The sequence below is a fragment of the Peromyscus maniculatus genome, chromosome 2, assembly GCF_049852395.1.
Source record: "Peromyscus maniculatus bairdii isolate BWxNUB_F1_BW_parent chromosome 2, HU_Pman_BW_mat_3.1, whole genome shotgun sequence".
NCBI classification, from domain to species: Eukaryota; Metazoa; Chordata; class Mammalia; order Rodentia; family Cricetidae; genus Peromyscus; species Peromyscus maniculatus.
Genome location: NC_134853.1, coordinates 108,948,449 through 108,975,645, shown reverse-complemented (window position 1 = coordinate 108,975,645; position 27,197 = coordinate 108,948,449). Strand labels below are relative to the sequence as shown.

General features: G+C 42.1%; 1 protein-coding gene across 1 annotated transcript in view; it reads right to left on the bottom strand.

The window, feature by feature from the left end:
* Focad (focadhesin) overlaps window positions 1–22,624 on the bottom strand; it is a 300,913-nt gene extending 278,289 nt beyond the window's left edge. Inside the window, exon 1 of the mRNA XM_006975965.4 lies at window positions 22,543–22,624. The gene's annotated coding sequence lies outside the window, so the exon portion shown is untranslated. The remainder of the gene's footprint in view (window positions 1–22,542) is intronic.
* Window positions 22,625–27,197: the final 4,573 nt, after the last annotated feature.

Here is a 27,197-nt window from a genome sequence, read left to right as displayed (position 1 = left end):
CTCCCTGAGTTCAAGGCCAGCCTGGTCCACATATTGAGTTCCAGGCTAGGCAGAGTAATACACTGAGACCCTGTCTCAAAGAGAGAAAGGGATGAATGGGAAAAAATGAATGAGAATAATGTTCTGATATCTAAATCACTTTAAGTATTGAAATCTATCATTAAAGGATTCATAAAATGTGAGCAGCAAAAACTAAGAGAAAAATTAATGGTGGAAGATTTTGCTAGACATTTCTACTTATGCTTATGCACAAATAATATTGAAAATGGTTAGTTTAATTTAACCAGAGAGATTTAATTAACTTTAAGACCATTTTAAAACTTCCTCATTTTCAAAGAGAAACACAACCAGAAAAATTGTCAGTCTTTCGGTTATTTCTCACATCAAAATAAGGCCTTACTCTTGGAAAGAATCCTGCAGACCAATTACAAGCTTAATGGCAATATTTTTCTTGATTGCTACAAAGTGACCAATCAACCTCATTTGTTATTTTTCATGAAATTAAATTACTAAATTCATGCAGAATAGAAAAGTTAAAGCTTAGTGGTTTTTCACTGGCATCCTTAGTGTGACTAAAGGCAGGAGACTAAATCAAAAACAGAATTTTACAGCGAATTTCTCTATTGTGAACATGATCAACGGAGCCCCAAATGGACCCAGAGACTATCCCACTAGTCAGCACTACGTGACAACACTCACAATAGGAAGTCATCACAGACGGAACTGTCCTGTGGGGCTGAAAGACGGCCTGGCGGTTAAGAGCACCTGCTCATCCCAGACCAACATCAGAAGACTCGCAGCCACCTATAACTCCAGCTCAAAACTGCTCAGGAGGTTCCACTGTTTAAAACAGAACCCAAGTCCTTACCATAACCCAAGGGCCTAATGTGATCCAGTCTCCTGAGAGAATGTCAGCCTCCCTGCCCTTCAGCTAGCTCCTTAAGTCCTCAAACACTTTCCGTCTGGGGCTGGACCTCTCCTTCCCAAGCATCCTTCCCCTGCTGCTCAAGCAGGTGTGTTCACCTTTTCCTTTCCATTCTCCTGAGCTTCCCCTGCCCTGCTACAGCACAACCACAAGAAATCCCCCACTGTATTTGTGATCATATGAGTTAAAAGTTAGCTGCACTCTGAATGGGAATCTTAGGCTCTTTTTAACTTCGGGGCTTTTAATGTTTTTTGTTTGTCTTTTTTTTTTTTCTTTTGGTTTGGTTTGGTTGGTTGGTTGGGTTTTTTTGTTGCTTGTTGTTTTGTTTTGTGGGTTTTTTGACAAGATAGCACTATGTAGCCCTGACAGCCTGGAACCGGATGGTCCTCAACTAATTTTTCACAGCTTTTAACCATAAGCTCAAGTCAATGTTATTTTTTTTTCTACTTCTCCACCCTACTGCACTCCACCCTCAGTTCAGTGAAATGCAAACTCTTGAAAGCAGGAACACCTGTTTTTAACCACGACAGCCCCAACATAGCCAGTTCGTAGTCATAGAGATTTGCTGGGTAAACACAGAGGCCATCACAGAACCTAGAAATCATGTTGGACTTAACAGCTCCAAAAACACTTCGAGTAAGATCCCAGGAGACATTCACGTGGTTTAAGGGATTTGCCTGTGGTCATGTGGCGCTATTTACAAGCAGAATTTATTGAAAATTTTACCATGTGGCAAACAAGCACTGTCGAAGCTCGCAAGCATTCTCCCCGGGGAGGAAGCGCTCCACCACAGGACACTATTATCTCCATCTCCGTGTGAAAATGCAAGTGAGGCAGACAGGTCAAAGCTGCTCATGTAAGAAGCAGAGCACAGACTCCTGTCCTGGCCATTCTGTTGTTGTTGTTGTTGTTGTTGCTTTGATGAACATCACCAAATCAACTTGGAGGAGGAAAGGGCTTATCTGGCTTACAGGTAACAGCCCATCCTGAAGGGACGCCAAGGAAAAATGCTGCTTATTGGCCAGCTCCTGACTTGCTCAACTAGCTTTTTTATACAGCCCAAGCCCAACTGTGCGAGGATGGCACCACCCACAGTGGGCTGAGCCCTCCTACATCAATCAGCAATCAAGAAAATGTCGCACAGACTTGCCCACAGGACATCTAATGGAGCCAATTCCTCAACTGGGATTCTTTTTTCCTAGGTATGTCATGTTGTTAATCAAGATTAGCCATCACATACTAACAGTCTGTCTCCAAATCGCACATTTAACCACTTGTATTAGTTACTTTTTTATGACTGTGAAAAAAGACCAGGACAAAGACAACTCATAAAAGAAAGTGTTTCTGGATCAGGCCCTCTGAATAGGTGAGACAGTCGATTGGCTTGATCAGTTTGGGAGGCATCTAGGCAGCGGGACCGAGTCCTGTGCTCATTGTATGAGTTGGCAGTTTGAAACCTGGAGCTTATGCAGGGACACTTGGCTCAGTCTGGGAGGAGGGGACTGGACCTGCCTGGACTGAGTCTACCAGGTTGATCTCAGTCCTCAGGGGAGGCTTTGCCCTGGAGGAGGTGGGAATGGGGGGTGGGGGGTTGGGGGGAAGGGAAGGGGGTGGGAGGGGGGAGAACAGGGGAACCCGTGGCTGATATGTAGAACTGAATAGTATTGTAAAAAAAAAAAAAAAAAAAAGAAGCCTGGCCCATAGGCCATACAGTTAAAGAAGAAAGAAAGAGAGAGAGAGAGAAAGGAAAGGAAGGAAGGAAGGAAGGAAGGAAGGAAGGAAGGAAGGAAGGAAGGAAGGAAGGAAGGAAGGAAGGAAGAAAGAAAGGAGTTTCATTGAGCTTACAGTTCCAGAGGTTTAGAGCCCATGATGGCAAAGTGAAGGAAGGAGCGGCTGAGAGCTCACATCTTGAGCCGAAAGAAGGCAGAGAGCACAAATCTTCTGAAACCTCAAAGTCCACCCCTGGTGACACACTTCCTCCAATAAGGCCATAGCTCCTAGTCCTTCCCAGAAGTTCTACCAACTGGGGACCAAGCATCCAAACGTGTCTATGGGGGTCATTCTCATTCAGACCACCACTCCATCAAGTATAGTTGACAGTAAGTTTCGGCAACATTAAGATAATGCATTGAAGCCTTTCACTCAAAGCCAAATACATAGCAAACCCTTCTTAAATGCTGGCTAATGCTATTCTTGGTCTGATTCTATTTGTTGTATTTCAGAAATGAAGGAAATCTTTAAAAAAAAAAAAAAAAAGACTAGGTTTGTATATAGAGTGTCGAATCAAATTCCCAAAGCTGCATATGCAAATAGCTGTCTTTGAATACAGCAAAATCCTAAAAACACTGAAACAAGACTAATGTGTAGCCGGGCGGTGGTGGCACACGCCTTTAATCCCAGCACTTGGGAGGCAGAGGCAGGCGGATCTCTGTGAGTTCGAGGCCGGCCTGGTCTCCAAAGTGAGTCCTAGGAAAGGCACAAAGCTACACAGAGAAACCCTGTCTTGAAAAACCAAAAAAAAAAAAAAAAAGACTAATGTGTCTAATGTGTAAAAGTTACATTTTAAGGGAGCCCAGAGCACAGAACACATATGCTGACTCCACGCCTCACTGTGGCACCAACACAAAACAATACATCTCCCACACTTGTATATTTGACTTTAGACTTCGGCTCACCTAAATGAGCATCTAACAAAGGATTAAGACTAGACAATTTCATCACAAGAATACAAGAATTAGCCAATCACAAGTCACTGGTAGCAACATTCGTGTGTGTGTGTGTGTGTGTGTGTGTGTGTGTGTGTGTGTGTGTGTGTGTGTGTGGTTTGTTTGGGGGAGTGTTTTTGTTTGTTGGATTGGTTTGAGTTTTTTGTTTTGTTTTTTATTTGTGTGTTTGTTTTTCTTGAGACAAGGTCTTACTATGTAGCCTTGGCTGGCCTGGAACTCAGTATGTAGACCAGGATGGCCTATAATTCAGAGCCCCACCTGTCTCTGCCTCTCCTGTACTGTGATTAAAGGTGTGCACCACCACACCCAGCCCATTTTAATAAGAACATTATCACTGAAATAGATGAGAGCAACTATGCACCTCAGTGCTTACTCAGACACTACCACACTGAGATAGCTCCACTTCCACTAATGAATGCTGCCTGGCAGGTAACCACACCACATGACAGTCCAAAGCACAAGCTCAATTTAAACAGGGAAATACATGGACAGATGAGTTTGCATACATAACTCAGGGTTTGGAATAACAGTGAAATGTTCAGGAAGAAACAACTGCCCAAAGCACAATGATTTAGAGCAGTGGTTTTCAACCTGTTGGTCCGAGACCCCTTTGGGGATGAATGACCCTTTCACAGGGGTTGCCTAAGACCATCAGAAAACAGATTTTTTTTTTAATTTAAAAAAAAAAAAACAGGGGAAGGGTTCCTGAAATAAATTCTGTTGGTTCCAAATACTTTTTTTTTAAGATTTATTTATTTATTTATTATGTATACAGTGTTCTGTCTGCACATATCCCTGCAAGCCAGAAGAGGGCACCAAATCTCATTACAGATGGTTGTGAGCCACCATGTGGTTGCTGGGAATTGAACTCAGGACCTTTGGAAGAACAAGCAGTGCTCTTAACCTCTGAGCCATCTCTCCAGGCCCCAGATTTTTTTTCAAACATTACAGTTCATAACAATAGCAAAGTTACAGTTATGAAGTAGCAATAAAAATAATTTTATGTTGGGGATCACTGTAACATGAAGGACTGTTGCATTAGGAAGGTTGAGAAGACTGATCTAGAGGAAGCATCTACTTTTGCAGTTCCTACAGCTACCTCAGGACTTAAACTGCAACTTGACATTGTATTCCAGACAAAGAGAATGCGTGTACATGGTGTCGAGGGAACAAACTGAGAGGTAGGCTGTCTCTAACATCCCTTCCCCAAGACACAGAGTTCTTCTCAGTGTGAAGGGGCCATCTTCATCTGTGTAGCAGGGCACGTGCTCATCCCCTGGATGCTAGGAGGAAGTGCATCAAGCAGGAAGAGCTCCTCTCTCCCCAAAGCTACTGCATAATTACCCTGCACATTAGGTCTCTTGAGTTTCTGTGTCTTATTCACCATTGCAGGGCTGTGCACATAAGCAGCTAATAAATGTCTGCTGAATTACCATGTTTAATACAGTATCCGATATAAAATAAGGTCAAAAAAAGTTAGGATCAGGAGCAGCTGACCAAAGCACAAAGTGAAAAAAAAAAAAGAGAATTTACATCTTTAATATTCACTTTTTTATTCGTGTGTGTGTGTGTGTGTGTGTGTGTGTGTGCACATGTGTACACCAGAAGTGTTCACAGAGACCAAATATGATATCAGGTGTCCTCTTCCATCAATCTCCACTGCTTCTCTGAGACAGTCTCTCCTTGAACCCAAAGCTCAAGTCTCAGTCTAGAAGCCAGTAAAAACAACAGTTGCCCAGCTCAGTCTTGGAATTATAGGTGTTTGTGTGGAATGCTCAGCTTGTACTATGGGTGCTGGGATTCAAACTCCAGTCCTCGTGATGTGGAGCAAGCACTCTTAACCATGGAGTCCCTCTCCAGTTCTGAGAATTTACCTCTTTCTCACTAATTAAGACTCAAAAACAGATAGATAGGAAACAGAATAAAACAATAAATTTTCAAATAACTTTATTTCTACATTAACATAGTATGTGAATTCAGCTGCCAACCCATTTAAGGTTGGTAAATAATTAGTTCATTTACCCCTTATTGGAAGCTTTTCTTTTAATTAAGGAAATAATTGGTGTATAGGTTGTACAAGGGTGAACTTTAGTCAAATCCAAAGCTCAAATCAACAAAATTCTGAGATTTTATTAAATACACTGTTTTTCATTTGGGTACACTTTTTAAAAATTCAAAACACATGCAAAAGCTCACAAGCTTCCTTCACTGTAGCTGAACCTGATCGAGATGGAAAATGAGTCTGTTACGTGAATGCATTATAAGTTTTACATGAACGCTGCAGTTGACAGCTATCATTTATCACGGCCAAGCTCTTAATCTGCTCCACATCACAACCTTTAAAAGCACACAGCAGCGCTCGCTGTACTTCCCACTGGGGTAAAAGACATTTTAAACATACAATTACCCAAAGCAGTAACACTTACTAATCTTCTCTAAAAACAGCTAGCATTTTTCCTGGCCAGATTTGTTGGTAGGATTCTTGATAACCTGATACTGACTAACCTTCTGGATCATTCTGGGCAGGAAATCCTGAGTAAATAGTTCTGCATTATCGAAGATAACAAACAGCATCAAGAATTAGAAGAGGAACCTGGAAGGAAATGCCTACATCCAACTTGTAAAGGATAGATTGTTGAATGCCTTTGGGTGAAGTTAATTTTGGTTTGCTCATGTTCTAGGGTTTGGCTTGGTATTTTGTGTTTGCTTGTTTGTCATGCTACGGTCTCCAGCATGCAAAACATGTGTCCTACTATTCACATCACCAACCCTTGAATTCTTAGAATTCTATAAAATTCTATAAAAACCCAGGACTATAAAATGGTCCTGGGTAGCTTCCATAGGGATGCACCTGGTGTGGTGATGTATGAAAACAACATCCCCCTACCCTACCCCCCCTCCAGCCAGCCAGATTAGCTGAACTAACCCTGGTGATCAATGGAGTGACAAATATCAGCCAGATGGCCTTCACATCCTCAGACTCTTCTGATTTGGGGAGAAGTGGGGTGCTATTGTTTTTCGATTGTTGGTTGTTTGTCTCATTTTGGGGTTTAGTGGGTTTTGTTTGTTGTTGTTGTTGTTGTTGTTGTTCGATTGTTGGTTGTTTGTCTCATTTTGGGGTTTAGTGGGTTTTGTTTGTTGTTGTTGTTGTTGTTGTTGTTGTTGTTGTTGTTGTTTGAGACAGAGTCTCACCATATAACCCTGGCTGGCTTATGTAGACAGGCTGGTCTCGAAAGCTGGTCTGCCTCTGTCTCCCAAATGCTGGGATTAAAGGCATGTGCCACTATGCTCAGTTCTCAGATTCTCTGTAAACAGATGTTATAAAATAATACATAGCCTCATACAAGAATTTAATTTCATAAATGTTCAAGCCAGTACACACTATTTTAACATATACAGTCTTAATGGAACTTTTTAATCTGTTAGAAATAAAAGACTAGACCAGGCAGTGGTGGCACATGCCCTTAATCCCAGCACTCAGGAGGCAGAGGCAGGCAGATCTCTGTGAGTTCAAGGCCAGCCTGGACTACAGAGTGAGTTCCACGACAGCCAGGGCTACACAGAGAAATCCTGTCTCCAAAAACCAAAAAATAAATAAATAAATAAATAAATAAATAAATAAATAAATAAATAAATAAATAAGTAAAAGACTAACTAGATGAAAGCCCAGAATAGGCCTAAATCTAAACCACTCTGGGAGAGTTAGCTTTCTCCTAGCTACTTCTAAGGACTGAGCTTGGATCCCAGAGCCGGAATAAAAGCTGGATGCAAAGGTCTAGAGAGGTGGCTCAGTGCTTCAGAGTATATAATGCTCTTACAGAGGAATCTGAGCCCACTTGGGTCCATGTTGTGCAGCTCACAACTACCTGTAACTCCAGCTCCAGGGGATATGACACCTTTAAAGGACTACTCTGGCACAAGCACTCATGTGTACACACCCCAAAACAGACACACACATATACACATACTTTTTTTAAATAATAGAAATAAGTCGTTTTAAAAAGAGAGGAGGAGGAAGAGGAGAAGGAGGAAAAGCTGAACACAATAGTTCCAGCATCTCATCCCAGAGCATCACTACCGAAAATAATGAGAGCAGGAGAAAGGACACTCCTCAATTCATGGATCAGCTAGCCTGGCACCCACAGCAGTCAACATGAGAAACCCTCTCTCAAACAAGGTGGAAGAGGACTGGCACCCAAGGTTAGTTATCCTCTGAAACACACCATACCATACATACCACATGTGAAAGAAATGCTTACAACAGACTAAAAAAGAGAGAGAAAAGAAAAAGGACAAAGCAAATAAATAGGTTATCTCTAGATAAGAGGATGATAGGTGACTACATTCTATTACATTTGTTATTACATTTGCTATGTTAACTTTTTCTAACAATAGGCATATATTATTTTCTTTAATTAAAATATAGTTATAAATTATATTCAAATAAAAGCATAGGATAAATTATTTTAATCTCAAGGAAAATCAGTGATCTTATTTACTCACTGGAAGCCATGGTCTTTCATCACCTACGTATGAGGCAGTTTCCTCATAGCACCAAGGCTAAAAAAAAAGACGTCTCATTTGATCCAATTATACCACTTATTAAGTACTATTTAATGAGAGTCACACCTCTGAGTTATGAGACGCCGTAGCAGTCCCGCAGAACTCCAAACAAGTAATCTAATGGAATTACACTTGGTTCTAAACTGTTTGTCAGGAGATTAATCATCTGCCTCTGAAGAAAAATTAAGTGTTCCTCCAGTGTGTTCAACATCCTCTATTCATTTTAATCAATAGAGGGTACAAAATTTTAGTCGGCAAAACTGTAGCACAAAGATTTTGTTTATATTAGTTCTCTAATACACATACAACATGATATCTAAAAAGCCAAAGTTTCTGTCTTTAGTAAGTAAGAATTAGAATAGCCTTCACATATTTTAGCATCTGTTAAAGAATAAAGAAAGGTCTTTTGGGAGCTGAAAGGTGGCTCAGTGGTTGTGAGGGTTTACTGTTCTCTAGAGGACCCAATTTCAGTTCCCAGCACCCGTATCTGGCAGCTCACAGCCACCTGTAACTCCAGCTCTAGGAAGACCTGAGACTTCTGGCCTCAGTGGGCACCCAAATACCATGAATGCATGTAAACACAGAGACACAAACAGATACACACCCAACTAAAAATAAAAATCTTAAGCACTGAGAGCAATGGCCCAGAGGCAGAAGGATGTTTAGCAAATTCAGAAACATCTAAGGCACCAGTGTTGTTGGAGCAAGATGAGGCAGCTGGAAGGTGAAACAGAAGAAGCATGGTCCAGGTCACCTTAGGACTGACAGGGATTCTGCTGTCAGACATGTACATTTCTGAGACAATATCACAAGTACTAGGGTATTGGGGACAGAGACAACATGTTTAGCTGACATTTTTTAAAGATTACCATGACTTCTACAGTGAATGCACCATTAAAAAAAAAAAAAGAGGAAGGAAAAAAGGCCTCTGTTACAAGGTTACTACAATAACACAGAAGAGGGACTAGGCCCGTAACTCAGTGGGCAGAGTGGTTACCTAGCATGCATGAAGCCCTGGGTTTGGGCCCCAGCAATTTATAAAAATTGGACATGATGGTATATCCCAGTAATCCCAGCATGCAAGAGGAACAGGATGAACATCAATTTAAGGTTCTCTTCAGTGACATAGTAGTTTGAGTTAGAGGCGAGTCTTGACTACATGAGACCCCAAGGAAGGAAGGAAAGAAGGAAGGAAGGGAGAATGGGAGGGAAGGTGGGAGGGATGACGGAAGATTAGGTTTGTTATACAGGCATGAAGAATATAGGGGTATATATAGAATTACAGGGGTAGAGATAGTGAAGAGTTAGACTTAGATATATATTTTCATTTATGCTTTTATATTTTCCTATATGGAGATTTTGTTGGCAATTTAAAAAATTATATGGGGCTGGAGAGATGGCTCAGCGTTTAAGAGCACTGGCTGCTCTTCCAAAGGTTCTGAGTTCAATTCCCAGCAACCACATGGTGGCTCAAAACCATCTGTAATGAGATCTGGTGCCTTCTTCTAGCCTGCAGGCATACATGCAGACAGAAAACTGTGTACATAATAAATAAATCTTTTTAAAAAAAATTATATATACTGGATGGGTGTGGTGGTGTACTTTAATACCAAAACTAAGGCAGAGAAGGTTTGAAATTCAAGGCCAGCCTGGTCTGCATAATCAGTTTGAGGCCAGCCAGGGCTATACAATAAGACCTTAATTCATTAACTACACACACACACACACACACACACACACACACACACACACACACACACACACACATTCTGAGCTAGCAAGATGATTCAGCAAGTTAAAAGGTTAAAATGTTTGCCATGCAAATCTGGGGACCTGAGTTTGATCCCTAAAGTAGAGAACTGAAAGTTCTCTTCTGACTTCCACATAAGCACCATGGTAATCACTGCCCCCACCCCCGACAGTAATAAGAATAGTAATAAAAAAAGTTTTAATCATATACACTTAGGGCATAAATGTTTTGATATATGTATACATTGTGAACTGGTCATTTCAATCAATCTAATATTCCATCACCTCATAGTTACCAGTGGCAAAGGCAGGTTCAGAACAGCTGAGATCTACAAGGCTCTAGTACACAATACAGTATTTTTTTAAGCATAAGTTTATTCTGTGTGTAAGTGTATGTGTGGTGTGTGTGGTATGTGCACATGTGTATATATGTACAAACCAGTGTGTGTGTGTGTGTGTGTGTGTGTGTGTGTGTGTGTGTGTGTGTGTGTACACCAGTACACATGGAGGATGTTGGGCTTTCTGCCTTCTTCCCGTGAGTCAAGGGCTCTCAATGAACGTAGAACTAAGCTGGCCTATCACCATCCCCCACAGTGCTGGAGTTACAGGGGTGTATAACAACTGGCTTTTTATAGGGGTGATGCAGTTTTGAACTCAAGACCTCATGCTTTGGGTAGCAAGTACTCTTAGCACACTGAGTCGTCTCCCAGGTCCACAACACATTGGTATTAACTACAGTCGCCATCTACACATCAGTTCTCCACCTAGTCAAGGAGTACAAGTTTTCAGTTGCAAGTTGAGTAAACAAATCTATTCTGTCTAACATTGTTGATAGACTAGATATAGTGGGCTGGTAGAAAAGAGGAAGACAGAATCTACAAGCTATGGTTCAGATAATGGGAAGAAAACAGAAACAACACTAAAATGTAGACAACTAAGCAGTGATTCGTCTGTTTTTAAAATAATGCAGTGACATGTGAGCCTCCTAAATCCTTAGAGCATGATTTGCTTCTGTCCATGTCTGTAAGGAAAGACTACATGGCAAGAGAATGCCAAGATTAGAGTATACAGCTTTACCTACAGAATGTCATCTGGAGCCACCCTTGACCATGCACTACAAATGTTGGAGCTTGTATGCTTAGCTGTATTCAGGAGTCACAATGAACACATACACATGTTGTTGTTACCAGCAACATCTGCAAGTCCCATCTACTTTCGACTTGCTATAAAATCCCACTAGCCCTCTAAGCCCTAGATACCTGCACTTCTTTAAAACCCTATCAACTAGTTGGGCATGATGGCACACACCTGTAATCCCAGCGCTGGACTGGCAGTGGCAAAGGATTACAAATTCAAGACCAGGATGAGCTATACACCAAGACTGCGCATGCGCGCGCACACACACACACATACACACACAGTTAGAGAAAGAAGGCAATGGGCAAATGTATGATGGACTGTGGTAGACAAATGTTAAAGCTAGCATGAGACTGACAAAATAATTTGGTGGAATTAAGTTAACTTACTGTACTCTTTCTTCATGTTGCATTTGAAATTTTCCACAGTAAGATGCTTTAAAGAATAAAGAAAATGGTGAACACTCCTCCACTGCTGGTAAGAGTGCAAACTTGTACAGCCACTATGGAAATCAATATGGCAGTTCCTTAGAAAACTGAAACATACCGGGCGGTGGTGGTACACGCCTTTAATCCCAGCACTTGGGAGGCAGAGCCAGGTGGATCTCTGTGAGTTCGAGGCCAGCCTGGTCTACAGAGTGAGATCCAGGAAAGGTGCAAAGCTACACAGAGAAACCCTGTCTTGAAAAACAAAAAAAAAGAAAGGAAGGAAGGAAGGGAGGGAGGGAGGGAGGGAGGGAGGGAGGGAGGGAGGGAGGAAGGAAGGAAGGAAGGAAGGAAGGAAGGAAGGAAGGAAGGAAGGAAGGAAGGAAGGAAGGAAGGAAGGAAGGAAGAGAGAGAAAACTGAGACTTGATCTACCTCAAGATCCAGGTATGGAGCTTGGGCATATACCCAAAAAATGCTCCATCCTACTACAACTATGCTCAACTATGTCCATTGCAGCATTATTCATAATAGCCAGAAACTGGAAACAACCTAGATGTCCCTCAACCAAAGAACTGATAAACAAAATATGGTACATTTACACAATGAAGTATTACTCAGCTGTTAAAAAAAAAAGACATAAAGAAATTTGCAGGCAAATGGACACATAAAAAAAATCATCCTGAGTGGGGTAACCCAGACCCTGAAAGACAAATATGGTATGTACTCACTTATAAGTAGATATTAGCTGTTAAGTAAATGATAATCAAGCTACAATCCTCAGACTCAGAGCCAAGAGGAGGGCTCTAGCGGGAACGCATGGATCTCCCTGCTAAGAGGAAATAATTTTGTGTGTGGACTGTGAGGAGGTGGGGGACAAAAGAAGGGGGGATCAGATCTGGGTGATTTAGAGGGTGCTGTGGAAATCTATTTCAGAGGGAACTTCCTAGAATCTACGAGAGTGATCCTAGTGAGGATTCCTAGTAATGGAGGACACAGAATCTGAACTGGCTATCTCTTACAGCTAGGCAAAACTTTCAGTGGTGGGACTGGGTTGCATTCAGTTGAGTTGTTGGCCAAGGGTCCTGTGGAGATTACTAAACAACCCAGGCCAATGCTAGGATAGAGGGTCATTCTCCAAATACTGACAGTGGGGCTCCATTGCCAAGGACATCCATATAGCTCACTGAACATAGAGGAGTCAAGCTGGTACCTGCATAGAGATACTCTGCAGACTATGAAAAAAGAAACCTGGACACCAATCCAGACACAAATCCTTTGACCTATAATCTGCCCTGCCTCCAAGATGTGCTGGAGGAATAGTGGCACAGAACTTGCGGGGGTGGCCAACCCATGTCTGACTTCACTTGAGGCCCACTCCATGAAGAGGGAGCCAATGCTTGACAATACCTGGATGGCCAGTAACCAGACACTGGGTAGCCCAAAGACCTAGGGTAGAATCAAACACAACCGGCACAAAAGAAAAATCAGTAAAATGATTCCTAATGATATTCCGCTATACTCATAGATTGGTGCCTTTTCTAGTCATCATCAGAGAAGCTTCCTCCAGCAGCAGATGGGAGTGGATGCAGAGACCCACAGCCAGGATTATTCAGAGAGAGAGTCAAAGCTGGGGGAATCTAGAGGAAGAAAGGACACAAAGATTGTAGGTGTCAGAGGGGTTGGAGGACACCAGGAGAACACAACCCACTGAATCAACTAAGCAGGGAGTATATGGGCTCATGGAGACTGAAGAGGCAAGCACGGGGCCTGCATGGGTCTGCACCAGGTCCTCTGCATATATGCTATGACTGTGAGCTTGGTGTTTTGTGGGACTCCTACAGTGGGAGCAGGTGTGCCTCTGACTCTTTTGCCTGCTCCTAGAATTTCTTTCCTCTTGTTGGGTTGACTTGTCCAGCCTTTTCTTACTGTATCTGGTTTTGTCGTGGAGGTTGATATCCGTTTTCTGAAGGGAGAGAGGGGAAGAGTGGATCAGGAAGAGAGGGAAGGTGCAAGGAGCTGGGAGCAGATGTATCTGTATGAGAGAAGCATCTGTTTCCAAATAAAAAATAGGAGGGGGGGGAGACAAAAAAAAGAAAAGAAAGAAAATGGGACTGGGATGGTGGTACACACCTTTAATCTCAGCACTTGGGAGGCATCGATAAGTAGATCTCCAAGAGTTCAAGGCCCGTCTGGTCTACATAGCAAGTTCCAAACAGCTGGAGCTATATGGTGAAACCCTACCTCAAAGAAAGGGTTAAAAAAAAAGCAAAAGAAAGAAAAGGGGCAAAAGGATGGCTCAGCAGGCAGAGGTGCTGTCCACCAAGCCTGACAACATAAATCTTATCTAAGGAACCCATATGGTAGGAGAGAATCACTCCCACAGGTGTCCTCTGATGTCTACATTCATACTGTGATAAGTGTGTGTACCCCACCATATACACACAAATGCAATCACACACACAAAAGCAAATAATAAATATGGACTTTAAAAGACTAAAATGGGTAAAATAAGTAACTAAAAATGGTAATATTTCAATATTCATTGTTTAAATAAATATATAATCATGTATCACTCCTCTGTTTGAAAGAAGATTTTGTTAATGGCATGCAACAAAAGCAAAATGAGGCACTTAAGAGATTATAAATTTTATTCAGAATCATTCATTTTAAATGTGATGCTCATTATCATAATTTCATGGTTCAAACTGATTTTATAAGATGATTATGCCATATATTAAAATTTAAAATACTGTTATTTTGAATAGCAAGACATCTCTCATCTGATATACTCAGTTTGATATGTTTGGGGGAAGGAAGTCTCAACAATTTAAAAAAGATTTGAACTTTGTCTACCTTATACTGTAGCCCTTTTATATCAGCCACTTAAATTTTGTTTTGTGTGTTGTTGTCGTTGTTTTGGCTGGTTGGTGGACTGGTTAGCTGAGATGAAGTCTTCAGTAGCTCAGGCTAACCAGGATCTCCCCAACAGCCTAGGATGACCTTAAACTTCTGATCCTTATGCCTCTCTCTCCTGAGTGCTGGGACACTCCATCCCCATGATGTCACACTGGGGACATAACCTAGAACTTCATACATACTGGGCAGGTGCTCTATCAACTGAGCCCAGCCCCGCCCATCAGCTTTGCTTGTCTGTTTTGACTTGGTTGGCTTTTTGCAGTGCTGCAGAATCCAGCCACGCCTTGCACATCCTAGGCAAGGATTCTCCCACTAAGCCACAACGCTAGCCATCAGCTTTGCAGTAAACATAACTGATGTACACCACAGTGTGACATTTCTGCTCTGTGCCAAGAGCAAGTACCCAGTGCAGTTAAAGAAGACCATGCTACTTTCCTTGCAAAAGATAGAGCCTTGGTGTAGTACCCTGCTTAGCAAACCTTAAAAAAAAATAATAAAACTCAAGAAGTAGATTACAAGCTGGACAGTGAGGGTGCACACCTTTAACCCCAGCACTTGGAAGGCAGAGGCAGGAGGATCTCAGTGAGTTCGAGGCCAGCCTGGTCTACAAAGTGAGTTCCAGGACAGCCAGGACTATTACATAGCGAAACCCTGTCTCAAACCCTCCCCCACGCCACCCCACCCCACAAAAGAAGAAGAAGTGGATTACAAAGGTATTTGGTACAAGAAGCCAAAAATGTCCTCACATGACAGCTCACAATTCTTCAAGGGCTTTTTCCATAAGACATAAAAGAGAAACCTGGGTCTTCAAAAAGTTGCAATACCAACGTTTACATATATTTGATGTATAAGTTCCTAGAAGACCCCTTGGGCCAGGCACTATAGGAAGCACTGTGAGACAGATGCTCCTGCCCTGCTAGTTTATGATCTTAGGAGAGAAGGCAGGCAGCAGAAAAACGGTAAGTCACAGCACTGTGAAAAGGTAACCAAGGGCAGGAGAAGAGGTGACACCAGGCAAGGGTTCCAGTTTTATGAGAGGATGACCAAGAAAAGACTCACTAGCAGAATATACAGCTGAGCCAAGGCTTAAAGGAGCAGAGCAGGCCACAGTCGCAAACGAGAACTCCAGGCAGCAGGGAAAAGCAAGACAAAAACCATGGTGAGAACTTGTCTCATATGAATGAGATACAAGCTCATTTGAAAATAACTGACTGAGGTGGAATTGCAGTTGAGTGGCCAAAAATGGGTCAGCCTTTTACGTAACTATAAAGACAGACTCTCCTTTTTAGGGATGAGGGAAAAGGCCATTATAAGATTTCAGACAAAAGAAAGAAGAAATACAACTCACATTTTTTTTTTTAAAAGTGACTCTGGTTGTTGTGCTAACAGTATATAGGCAGAAAGGACACAAGACATTAACTAGAAAGATAACCAGACATCACCTATAAGTACTTGAGAGACTAAGGCAGGAAAATTGCCAAGAGTTCAAGGCCAGTCTAGGGTATGGAGCAAGACTTTGTCTCAAAACACAAGAAAGGTGAAAGCTATGATTGGCTGAGAGTTTAGTTCAGTGGTAGAGTACTTGTCTAACATTGGAGATGTCCTAGAAAAGAAAGGGAAAGGGAGGAGAAGGAGGAAAGAGAGAAGAGAGCAAGTAATGGTCTTAAATGTCATTCATTCTAGCTATACAGCCCTTTACAAAGTGACTGCTACTCAACTCATTTCAAAAGCAAACTAATTCTCCCATCTCTATACACTAAATTTGAAGACTATTGGGATAAACTATTATTTTGTGAGTGTGTGTGTGTGTGTGTGTGTGTGTGTGTGTGTGTGTGTGTGTGTGCGTGTGTGTGTACCTGCATGGATTTATGTGCACCACATGAGTGTAACTGTCTGTGGAGACCAGAAGAGGGAATCAGATCTAGTGGAACTAGAGTTCTAGGCAGTTGTGAGCCACCCGATGTGGATGCATGTGTGTGCACATGTGTGCATATATGTGGGAGATATGTATCTATTCAAGTAACTGTGTACACATGTGCATACAGGTGTGTGTGCCTACATGTGCACACATGAGAAGCCCAGAGGTTCGTGCTGGGTGTCATCCTTGATCATTCTCTGCCTTCTTTTCTGAAGCAGGGTCTCACCCCAGAGCTTACGAACTTGGCATGAGATCACAGCAGCTTTTATGTGGGTGCTGGAGACCTCAATTCAGGTCTTCATGCTTGTGCAGCAGGCACTTCACAGACTAAGTCAGCCAGTCAAAACACTTTAAAGAAGTCTTCCTCCCAGAGCTGCCAGCTAAAGTCATGCTGGGATCAAGAAAAATGGGTCTTGGCGTTTCGTGTTCCTGGAGTTGTACCCATGCCAGTGGATGTCCACACACTCCAGAAGAGAATTTGACATTGCTGCTGCCACTGTTGCTGTTATAGCAATGGCAGCCACCGCTGCTACTGTTTCTGGGATTACCATTTCATAATTGTTTACTACAGCTAGCACAGTGGAGACCCTGGCAACAAAAGTAGCTACCACAGTTAGTTAATTTTCCATTCTACTGGGCATGATAAATTTAATTCAGTAGTTATATACATCTCGATTGGCTTTGAAAATTATAAATTTATAAACTCAAGCTCCAGTTGCTTTTGGGATACTATCTTACAAGGACTCCAACGTACAGTATGGCTCATTAAGGAAGGGAATGGCTCAGTTGCCTTTAGCCTACTGGCTATGGGTGAGATAGGACCTCTGTGGGTCTTTTCTGTGTTGAACACACAGATTGCAAGCCCAGTGCCACTTTGAGATCTTTGGCATCAGTAGCCTAAAAGCTTAAATTCTAATATACATGCCTCCTTATAATGAATGAGGTTGTATCTCAATAATCCCTTGTAAACTGAAATATCTTACTTTAAAAGCCTTCAATCCAGAGATGGCTCAGTGGTTAAGAGCATTGGCTGCTCTTCCAGAGGACCTAGGTTTAATTCCCAGCTCCCACATGGTGGCCCACAACTATAACTCCAGTTCCAGAGAATCTAATGCTTTCTTCTGACCTCCTTGGGCACTATATACACAGAGTGTAAAGCCATACATACAGGCAAAACACCCATACACATAAAATAAAAACAAAAATTTTTTTAAAGCCTCTCATCTAGGCCAGAGAGATGACTCTGTGGCTAAATGTACAGTGTATTCTTTCAGAGTACCTGAGCTTGGTCCCCAGCACCCATGTCAGGTAATTCTCATTCCTCCAGGGCACACTCACCCGTACTTACACACAAAAGTGCATGCACACCCACACAAGACAAAAGTTCCATTCATTTAAATGCTTCAAGACTCAAAACATAAAGTCTGTCCTCTATTTCCACTCACTAACTAATTATGTCCTAACAGTATAAACTAGAAATTGAAGCTTTGGTTACATAACCAATAATATTCAATGATTGTCAAACAGTCAAATTTAAAGTAAATCTTGAAAGTGGGCCAAAGAAAGAGGCTTTTCTTTTTCTGTTTTTGGAGACAGAGTCTCTCTTATTATGTTGTCCTGGCCTTCCTGGAACTCGCTATCCAGGATGGCTTTGAACTCACAAAGATCTGCCTGTCCCTGCCTCCCAAGTGCTGGGATTCAAGAGAGAAAAATAGTATACAACAGGGATAAAACTATAGTTATAATACTCACAATTATAACATTTAATCAACATGTTTATCAGCTCAATAAGTAATTATGCATATGACTAAATAGAGACTGGGAGACATACTGTGGAACACTAAAAGGAACTAAAATACTAAGTTTACTTGGTTGGATGGAATGATTCATTGGTCTCCAGGAAAGTGAAAAGGTAAGTCATTTAAAAGGTAATAAATATTTAATCCCAGGATTCAGGAAACACAGTTGGATCTCTGTGAGTTTGAGGCCAGCCTGATCCCCTAAGTGAGACTTTATCTTATAAAAGTAAATAATAGACTATACACTTTGGATTCTCACCTTACTTTGTTCTAAATATATGCTTTCCCATCATAAACAATGAGGAATTGTGCAGCTTTTTTTCTTTATTTCTATAAGAGATGGTAGGGTCTCACTTTGCTGTGTGGGGATGCACCAAAATCCTGGGCTCAGTCAAATCCTCTTGCCTAACCCTCCTGAGTACACATCACAGCTTCTAGAACTGTATAGACTTTGAAGTCAAAGATGTGACAATCTTTTTCTTTTCTTCTTTCTTAATGTTTTTTTTTTAAAGGGTTTCTTTGTGTAGCTTTGACTGTCCTGAAACTCACTCTGTAGACCAGGCTGACCTTGAACTCACAGAGATCCACCTGCTTCTACCTCCTGAATGCTAGGATTAAAAGCATGCGCACCACCACCACCTGGCTAAGGTGAGACACTCTTAAGACAGTCCTTGACTTAAAATGGTTTGACTGATGTTTCTGTCCAGCTTCACAATGGTGTGTGAGAAATATACATTCAGTAGAAACTGCATCTCAAAATTTGGTTTTGATCTTTTTCTCAGCTAGCAACATATGGAATGAGGGGCTGGGCATTTTGGGAAGCATCAGCAATCAGCAGCCTCCAATCAGCCACTGGATCACAAGTCTACATAGTCTACAGTATATTGTTGCTAGACCATGATGACCAGTAAACTAGGTATACTAAACAGATTGTGTGTGTGTGTGTGTGTGTGTGTGTGTGTGTGTGTGTGTGTGTGTATGCAGTGTGCTCATGTACATGTGCTGGCAGAGGCCAGAGAGAACCTCAACTGTCATCCCTTAGGTGCTCTGTATATTTTGTCTGAAACAGGCTTTTTCACTGGCCTGGAATTGGCCAAGTAGGCAAGGCAGGTTGGCTGCCCACCAAGCCTCAAGGATGCACTTGTCTTCACCTTCCCTTCATTAGGATTATGACCACAAGCCACCATACCCAGATTTGTTTTCAAACACAGTTTCTAGAGATCAAACAGAAGTCCTCCAGACTGTAACATGCACTCTACCAATAGAGCACCTCTCCAATACTATTAAATAAACGTTTTTCCTAGATTTTTACTCTTACTTTTGTTTTTGGCACATGTGTGTGTTGTAAAAATGTATGCATGAGTGTTGGCACGTCTGTAGGTACATATGTGGGTATGGATATATGCACATTGTATGGAGACCTGAAGTTAACACAGAGTGGCCACTTCAATCCATTTTATTTACTGAGGCAGTGTTTCTCACTGAACCTATGGCTGGTCAATTCCAGCAAGTCTGGATAAGTAGCTTGCCCCCGGGATCTTCTGTCTCAGCAGATGTTTCTATTACAATTTACATGGGTGCTAGGAAATCCAAACTTTGGTTCTCAGAGCAAGCATTTTATCCACTGAACCAGACAGGTTCTCATTATGTAGCACTAGCTGGCCTGGAACTTACTTTGTAGACCAGGCTGGCCTCAAACTCAGAGAAGCCACCTGTCTTTGCCACCCAATCACTCATCATGTCCATTCTTCTTAAATGCATTGTTGATGTACAATATTATCAACTTACAAGATTACAAGATTATCAACTTACAAGATTGTTGGGCTATAACCTCTTCATAAGTTAAGGGGTCTTAAAAGTTAAGGGATCAAAGTACTCAGATGCCTAGAGAGTCAGCTCAGCAGTTAAGAGTACATACTGCTCTTCTAGAGTACTCAAGTTGGGCTCCCAGCACTCACATCAGGTGGCTCACAACTGCCTGTAAATCCAGATTCAAGGGATCTGATGCCTGGGGCTTTCACAGGCACCTGGGATCATGTAACACACAAAGATAATAATAATAATCTTTTTTAAAAGGTGGTCTAGGTGCTGATTTCAATCCCCAACAAAACTTAAACCAGAAAGGACAGCACTTGCCTTTATTTCATCACTGTGTAGATTGAAGCAGGAGAATTAGAAGTTCAAGGTCATCCTCATCCATACAAGTAAACAAATAATAAAACAAGCAAATACATGCATGCTCAGGCTAAATGGATGAAAATATAAATTAGCAAAATGATAAAAATCTAAAATGCCACTGTATTACTTTCAGTGTGACTTGACACAGATTAAAAGACCACACACTAAAATATTTTAATCTAGTGTTTGAAGAAAAATAGATGGGATCTACGTTGTTGAAAAAGTTTGTGTTAAATAATACAAATAAGGGAAGCTGACAAATATTACTTGTCCTAATAGCAATTCTTATTTCCCATGATGAAAATGATATACATAAGCTCTGCTCAATTTATTGCTACTTATGAATCACAGATTTAGAGTATACTTCTAAAGCTATGCTGTATTTCATCACATGAAAGCGCTCTAGATACTACTCCCAGTAATGACTGTAATGGATTTACACCCCTAATATTAATTCAACTAACAGTTTATGGACATCAAAAGGTATCTATCACAAGGCTCAGAATATCAGAATAATTACCTTAGAAATCATTTTACGCTAGAAAAGGGTGAACTGTTCTACTAGTAGCACTAATCAATCACCATATGAAAAAAATATTATTAACTCTACAGGTATTTTTCTACCTTGAAGTAAAATTTTATTTATTTTGGGGTTATCGGGCCTCAATTAGAGCCATCAAGCAATTAAAACTCACCAAATAGTAACATGATAAAATAAATGTTTAAATATTTTAATTTACAAAAAAAACTAAGCAAGATATTGACAAGAAATGGTAACTACTGACAAGTTAACTTGATAAATAAATAAGGCAGATGTTTTGGCTATCACTTATTGCCAAAGCAAGTCAAAAGCTTTCAAAACTGCATTCTTGTCTAGTTGTCTCTATATCATACCTTTATAGGTAACTAAAAAGTTCATAATTATTACACTTCAAAATTTAGATGAGTCATGGTTGGTGCTTTCTTTGCAGAAATTGGTTGTCAATCAAAATTGTAACCACGCATTTGCTTGCTAGTCAAAAGTGTTTGTGAACAGAATTACTTGTCATTGAAGCATAAAATACATAATCATAAAATGTCATATGTTTTTAATTTAGTTGGCTCCCAATTGCTAACATGGTTCAGTAAATCTGCTGTATGCCCGTCTCTCCTTGAACATTCCAAAATTACAGAATACTTAAAATTGCATCCTTCAATTTTCAGATAAGAAGCCCATCTGCCTGTGGTCTTTAGTGGCACAGTTAGTAGGATTAACCCCCTCAGGGCCAATGTCTTTTAAGGTTTATTAGAAGGTAAAAAGAACCTTTGAATGAGGTCCTAGAGAGCTCTATCTTTTGCATCTAAATCTAGACCCTGAAAATGAACCACAACAGGGGAAAAAAAAAAAAGAAAAGAAAAGAAAAGAAAAGAAAATTCCATCTCAAATCTTGTCAACCCAGACACCAGCACTGGCATATTAACTGAAAGCAAAGGTAGGGAACGTCATTTAAGGAACTCACTTAAAAAGTTTGCAATGAATGAGTCAATGACTGCATAATGGAGACGATGACTTCACTAAATCCAAAACCTCCAAACAAGGACTCAAAGCACCATGGCTGAAACCAATTCGGAGTAAGTGCTACAAAACGGCAGGTGCCTGCAAACCTCCACCTAGCTGCTGGACATTCAGAAGCCTCACATACAAACTCTTCAGAGACGGAGACCTGAGTCAGAAAACAAGTTCTGCTCACCCAATAGCCTTTGCATTAAAGTGAACATAACCTGCACCTGAGTCCCGGGGAAGGAGGACAGTTGGGTCCAGGTAGGAGGGCACCAGAACCCCTTGCGCTGCCCGGGACCAGAGACTCGGTCAAGAAGAGGGACAAGTGCAACCTGAGGCAGGTAAGCCATTGGATCCGGCTGCCAAGCCCCTCCACAGCCAGCTGGCCCCGACGCTGCATTCCTGGGAACCACGCGAGGCCAGGTCCTCCTGGAGCCGGGCGCCCCGACAGGCCAGCAGAACCGGCAGCAGGTCAAATGCCCTGCCCTCCTCCCGCGCCGCCCCGGCCCTGCCGCCGCATGCTCCGCCGCCGGCCTGCAAGCCCAGCCTAAATCCTCCGGCTTCCGCCGCCCTCGCCCCCGTGGCCGCGGCTGCAGGCGGTCCCGAAGTGGCGGCTGCCCACCCAGTGGCTGCCGGTGGACGGCCAGCCACGCCGCATGGCTTACCTCACTTATGCCACAAGCGCAGCTCGCACGGCTGCCTGACGTGGCCCACGCACCGCCTCTGCCACCCAGGGGCGGGGTCTGCCGAAGACAGCCAATGAAAGGCCGACTTCAAGAGCTCGTCCCGCCTCCTCGGCTGGGGCGCCCGCCCCACTCCTGCGCCTGCGCGTCCAGGCTCAGGCAGCGCTCTGCAGCTGTATGGTCCGCTGTTAGCGAGAGCTGGGCTGGGTAGTCGCAGTGGTGCAGACCGAAATCCGCGCTCCGGCTGACGCTGACGCTGTGGGGCGCGAGATCAAAAGATCCTGTCTGGAGATGCCACTGCACAGAGCCGGGGGGACCTGTTGGCAGCCTGCCCCAGGGCAGCTTTGGGAGATGCAGGACAGCTTCTTAATATTGGGAGATTTTGTAAAGCGGGAGGGTGGGGTGAGGGCCGGAGTACTGATAATTCTGAAATTTTAAAGCAGAATCAGCTTGCTTCTTGTAGCTACTGCTCAATGCCTTCACTTCACCGTTCTATGCTGGTCCTTCTACTTGCATAGTCGTCAGGGCCCAGGAATTCCTCTGATTTGATCTAGGAAGAACTGTTTCAAAGAACTTTACTAAGCGTGTTACTGCTATCTGACATTTATTATAGTCCAGCATTTTCTTTACGAAATGGGGAGACTATCCAAAGAAGTCTGTGACACCTGGCACAAACGCAGCAGACACAAAAACCAACTGCCTTAAATAATAAAGTCCTTAAAGGAAATAGAAGTCTATTAACTGGCTGTTTCTGAAACCCCGTGCACTTTTAGAAGCATTAGGAAGCTTTAAAAGAAGCCCGGGCTCCATCTCTAGAGGTTCTAATTCAATAGTTCTATCATAGGAACTTAGCAAGCAGCTTTCTAAATTAAATTTGCAAGGTCATTATTATATGCTAATAGCAAATTCTTGGTTTCCTATACGGCACCTAAGAAAAGTAATTATAGTCCACAGACCACCTCTAGATCTCCCAATAACTTACAATGCTTCCTTCCATTCTGTAAGAATTTGTCTAAATTAAGTTTGAACCTGCTTCTGTATTCAATCTCTTTTATCCTCAGAGAAATTTTGTGAGGTTTGCAATTGCCTTTTTTGGTGTTATTAATTTGATGATATTCCCATTAGTTTTCCAAATACACAAGTACAAATTTTAGGAACCTTTTAATTTTTTCTTCTTCTATTACTGTATTTCTGTTGTTTTGAGACAAGGTCTCACTTTGTAGCTCTGGCTCTCCTGGAACTCTCTATGTAAACCAGGCTGGCCTTGAACTCACAGATATCTGCCTGCCTCTGCCTCCCAAGTGCTGGAATTTAAGGCATGTGCTATTACATCCAGCTTATTCCTGTGTTTTTTGAGGCTTGTTGGTCCTAATTGAACATGTCAATATGTCCACAGCACTATTTTAAGGATTTCAATTTATTTAATTTGCAGAACAAATTGAATAGCAGAGTCATTACATTTTACAAATAAAGAAACCTAGACACAAAATGTGAAACAATTTGATCAAAGCTAGGTACCTAGCTGATACCAAAGCCAAAATTCAAACCCAAACACTCTGCTCTCAATAAATAAATAGTCTGCTTCTACAGAGTGGGTAATTTAGGTCCTTGTGGGGGAATACTGACTCTTAAAGAATGGTGGGGAGCTTACCTTTTAACATTCTTAGCTGATTTTTTTTACTTCTATAAGAAAATGCTGCCAGATGGTGTTGGTGCGCACGCCTTTAATCCCAACACTTGGGAGGCAGAGCCAGGTGGATCTCTGTGAGTTCGAGGCCAGCCTGGTCTACAAATCAAGATCCAGGACAGGCACCAAGACTACACAGAGAAACCCTGTCTCAAAAAAACCAAAAAAAAAAAAAAAAAAAAAAAATTCCTTAGCTAGGTGAATATATCACAAAGAGCAGAAAAATACTCCTTATTCTATAGGCTGGAAAGTCCAAGCAAGGAACGAGCAGATTTGTCATCTGGTGGGGGCTTGCTCCACAGACAATACCTTCTCTGTGTCCTCACATGGCAGAAGGGCTGAAGACTCTCAAAGCCATTTTTGGTTCTTTTTCTTCTCCCTGATGATGCTGAAAGACCAAACGGGGGGGGGGGAGGGGGGGCCTTCACGTATTCTAAGTGTGTGCTCTACCACTATCCTAGAACTCTCTCCCCTTCAGACCTTTCTTCCTACCCCAGATCCTCCTCTCCCAAGCTCACATCCAAAGCACTATGTAGCCAAGGTTGACTTTGACTCATAATTCTCTTGTCTCAGCCTCTCATGTGCTGGGTACATGCTTCATCGGGCCTGGTCAAACCTTTCTTATAAGGACACTAATCTCATCCATGAGGGTTGAGCCATCATGATCTGATCACCTCCAAGTGCATCCTCTCTCTCTTGCCCACCCCCTACCACACTGGGGATAACCCAAGACTTTGTACATGCTAGGCAATTGCTCTACCACTGAGCTATGGCCTCGATACTATTGCACTGATACCAGCTCTTGATACTATTGCACTGGAAATTAGCTTTCAGCATAGGAATTGCAAGATTGAAGATGTGATCCAGAACTGTGCTTACCCCAGAGTTCAATTTAGCAGCCAGCACATTGACAAGACCAAAAGTTTACACTTTACAAAGGTATACACCTTAAAACCAGCAAGAGTTCCGGAAGCTGTCAGACACAAATTTTTATTAATGTGGGAATGAGATATATAAGTCATATACTAGGCTAGTAAATGCATTGAGTTTTCATAAATGTATTCAATTTCAAAAACTACTATTTTCCAGAGACCTTTCCCCACCTGCCAGCACAAACAAACCCGCATCTCCCTATGGTGCACTGACTAGATTCAAATCTGCAATTCCCCTGTCTTGTCCCCCCAGGTAGGGGATAAGGAGGTGAAAGGGTTGGAGGATGCAGAGTGGAGTTTACATTTATTCAGGAAACCTGTAGAAGATGATCTAGATTTCACGTCAGCTTTAATAGAAATAGCCATTAAATAATCAAAAACTGTTTCAAACATGTATGCATCTCATGTATTTGCAAATGAATGCCTTACTTTTTAAACATTTTATCACATTTATTTATCGTGGTGGGGGTGGCATGCATGTGCCACTATGTAAGTGTGACGATCAGAGAACATCTTGTAGAAGTCAGTTCTCTTCTTCTACCCTGTGGGTCCCCAGGATTCCACTCAGATCATCAGGCTTGGTGCCAAGTGCCTTTACCTGCTGAGCCATCTCCCCAGCCCCTCCTTGCTTTTTAAAAAGTCAAGACAATATCTACCATCTCTAAGAAGTAGACAAGCAGACAGTCTTTCTCTGTTAAATGCCTTGTATTCTTCCCCCTGAAGTAGTTAGGCAGTTAGTTCTCTATTGTGCAAGACCCTTTAGATAAGTAGTTTTTGAAGCCAGCATAGAAGGGCCTATTGACTCTAACAACAACAAAAAAAAGAAAGAAAGAAAAAGAAAAAAAAGAAAGGGAGTAAGAAAAATGTGTCCACTCCCAAATCATTAGCAGAACTGAAAAGAATATGCTAACAAAAAAAGACACTGTAGCCTGAATCCCGACTGTAAAGAGGTCATGTCACCCACAGCATCAAGGGAGACACAAAGCCTTGAACTTGCACCCAAGCATGCTGGGCTGACTGAGCACGCCCACACATTCATCAGCAGGCTCAGCACTGGGAGGCGAAATTCACTACTGAGTCATAGAGAGCCACTGTCAGCACATAACAGAAAGCAAACTCATTAGATTTAATTAGATGTGGGTGGTTCCAATTGTCCCTGTTCCATTAAAAATAAAAGCCAAAGTCCTTACACAGGCCAATTAGGCCATATATGGTTTACCTTCCCTGGGCCTTGCACCTCTATCCACATCACACACATCATCACCTTGACCTTTCCTCCCACACCCTCCAGCTCTCTCTTCCTATTCATCCTGCTTCCTTGCCCCTGCAGGAGCTTGGCTCTTCCCCCAGCTCTCTTCATGACTCATTCCATTGGAATCATTCAGATCTTTGCCAAGATGTTACCTTCTGGATGAGGCCTGTTCTCAGTCAGGGTCCCAGCAAGAAACAGATGGCATAATCAAATTAGGAAAATTGGAACTGCTTAATAAGGGACTATAACAGGGCTCTAGGTAGAATTTTTAAAGATCACAAGGGAAACTTAGTAACATGGACAATCCCAAATCACCCCTTCACATAGGCAGTACAGTAAGAAGAAGCTGCATGTGTAAGACTATCAAGAAGGAAGACATTTGATCAAGAAACACAGCAGACTCTAATGATGCAACAAGAAGGGGCTGAGGGAATTAATTCTCCCCTTTCCCACTCTCCTGGTCCAATGGAATTCACACAGGTCAGGTCCTGGAGCGCAGTGGGAAGATAAAAAGAAGGTTTTGCCTCCATCACCGGTAACAGCTAGCTTTTGCTTTTGCTGTATAACAGAACTTACAAAGTCATAACTATATATTCACTCTCAGGATCCTATGGGCTCCCTACGAGGTTCTTACTATCCAGGCTGGCTTTGCTAGTTCCTTTGGGGTCTGTATATCTGTCTTCACTCAGTTTGAAGACTGACTGATCTGGGATGCTTTTATTCACATGCCTGGTATGTTGAACAGTGTAAGGTAGAGCAGTAGGTA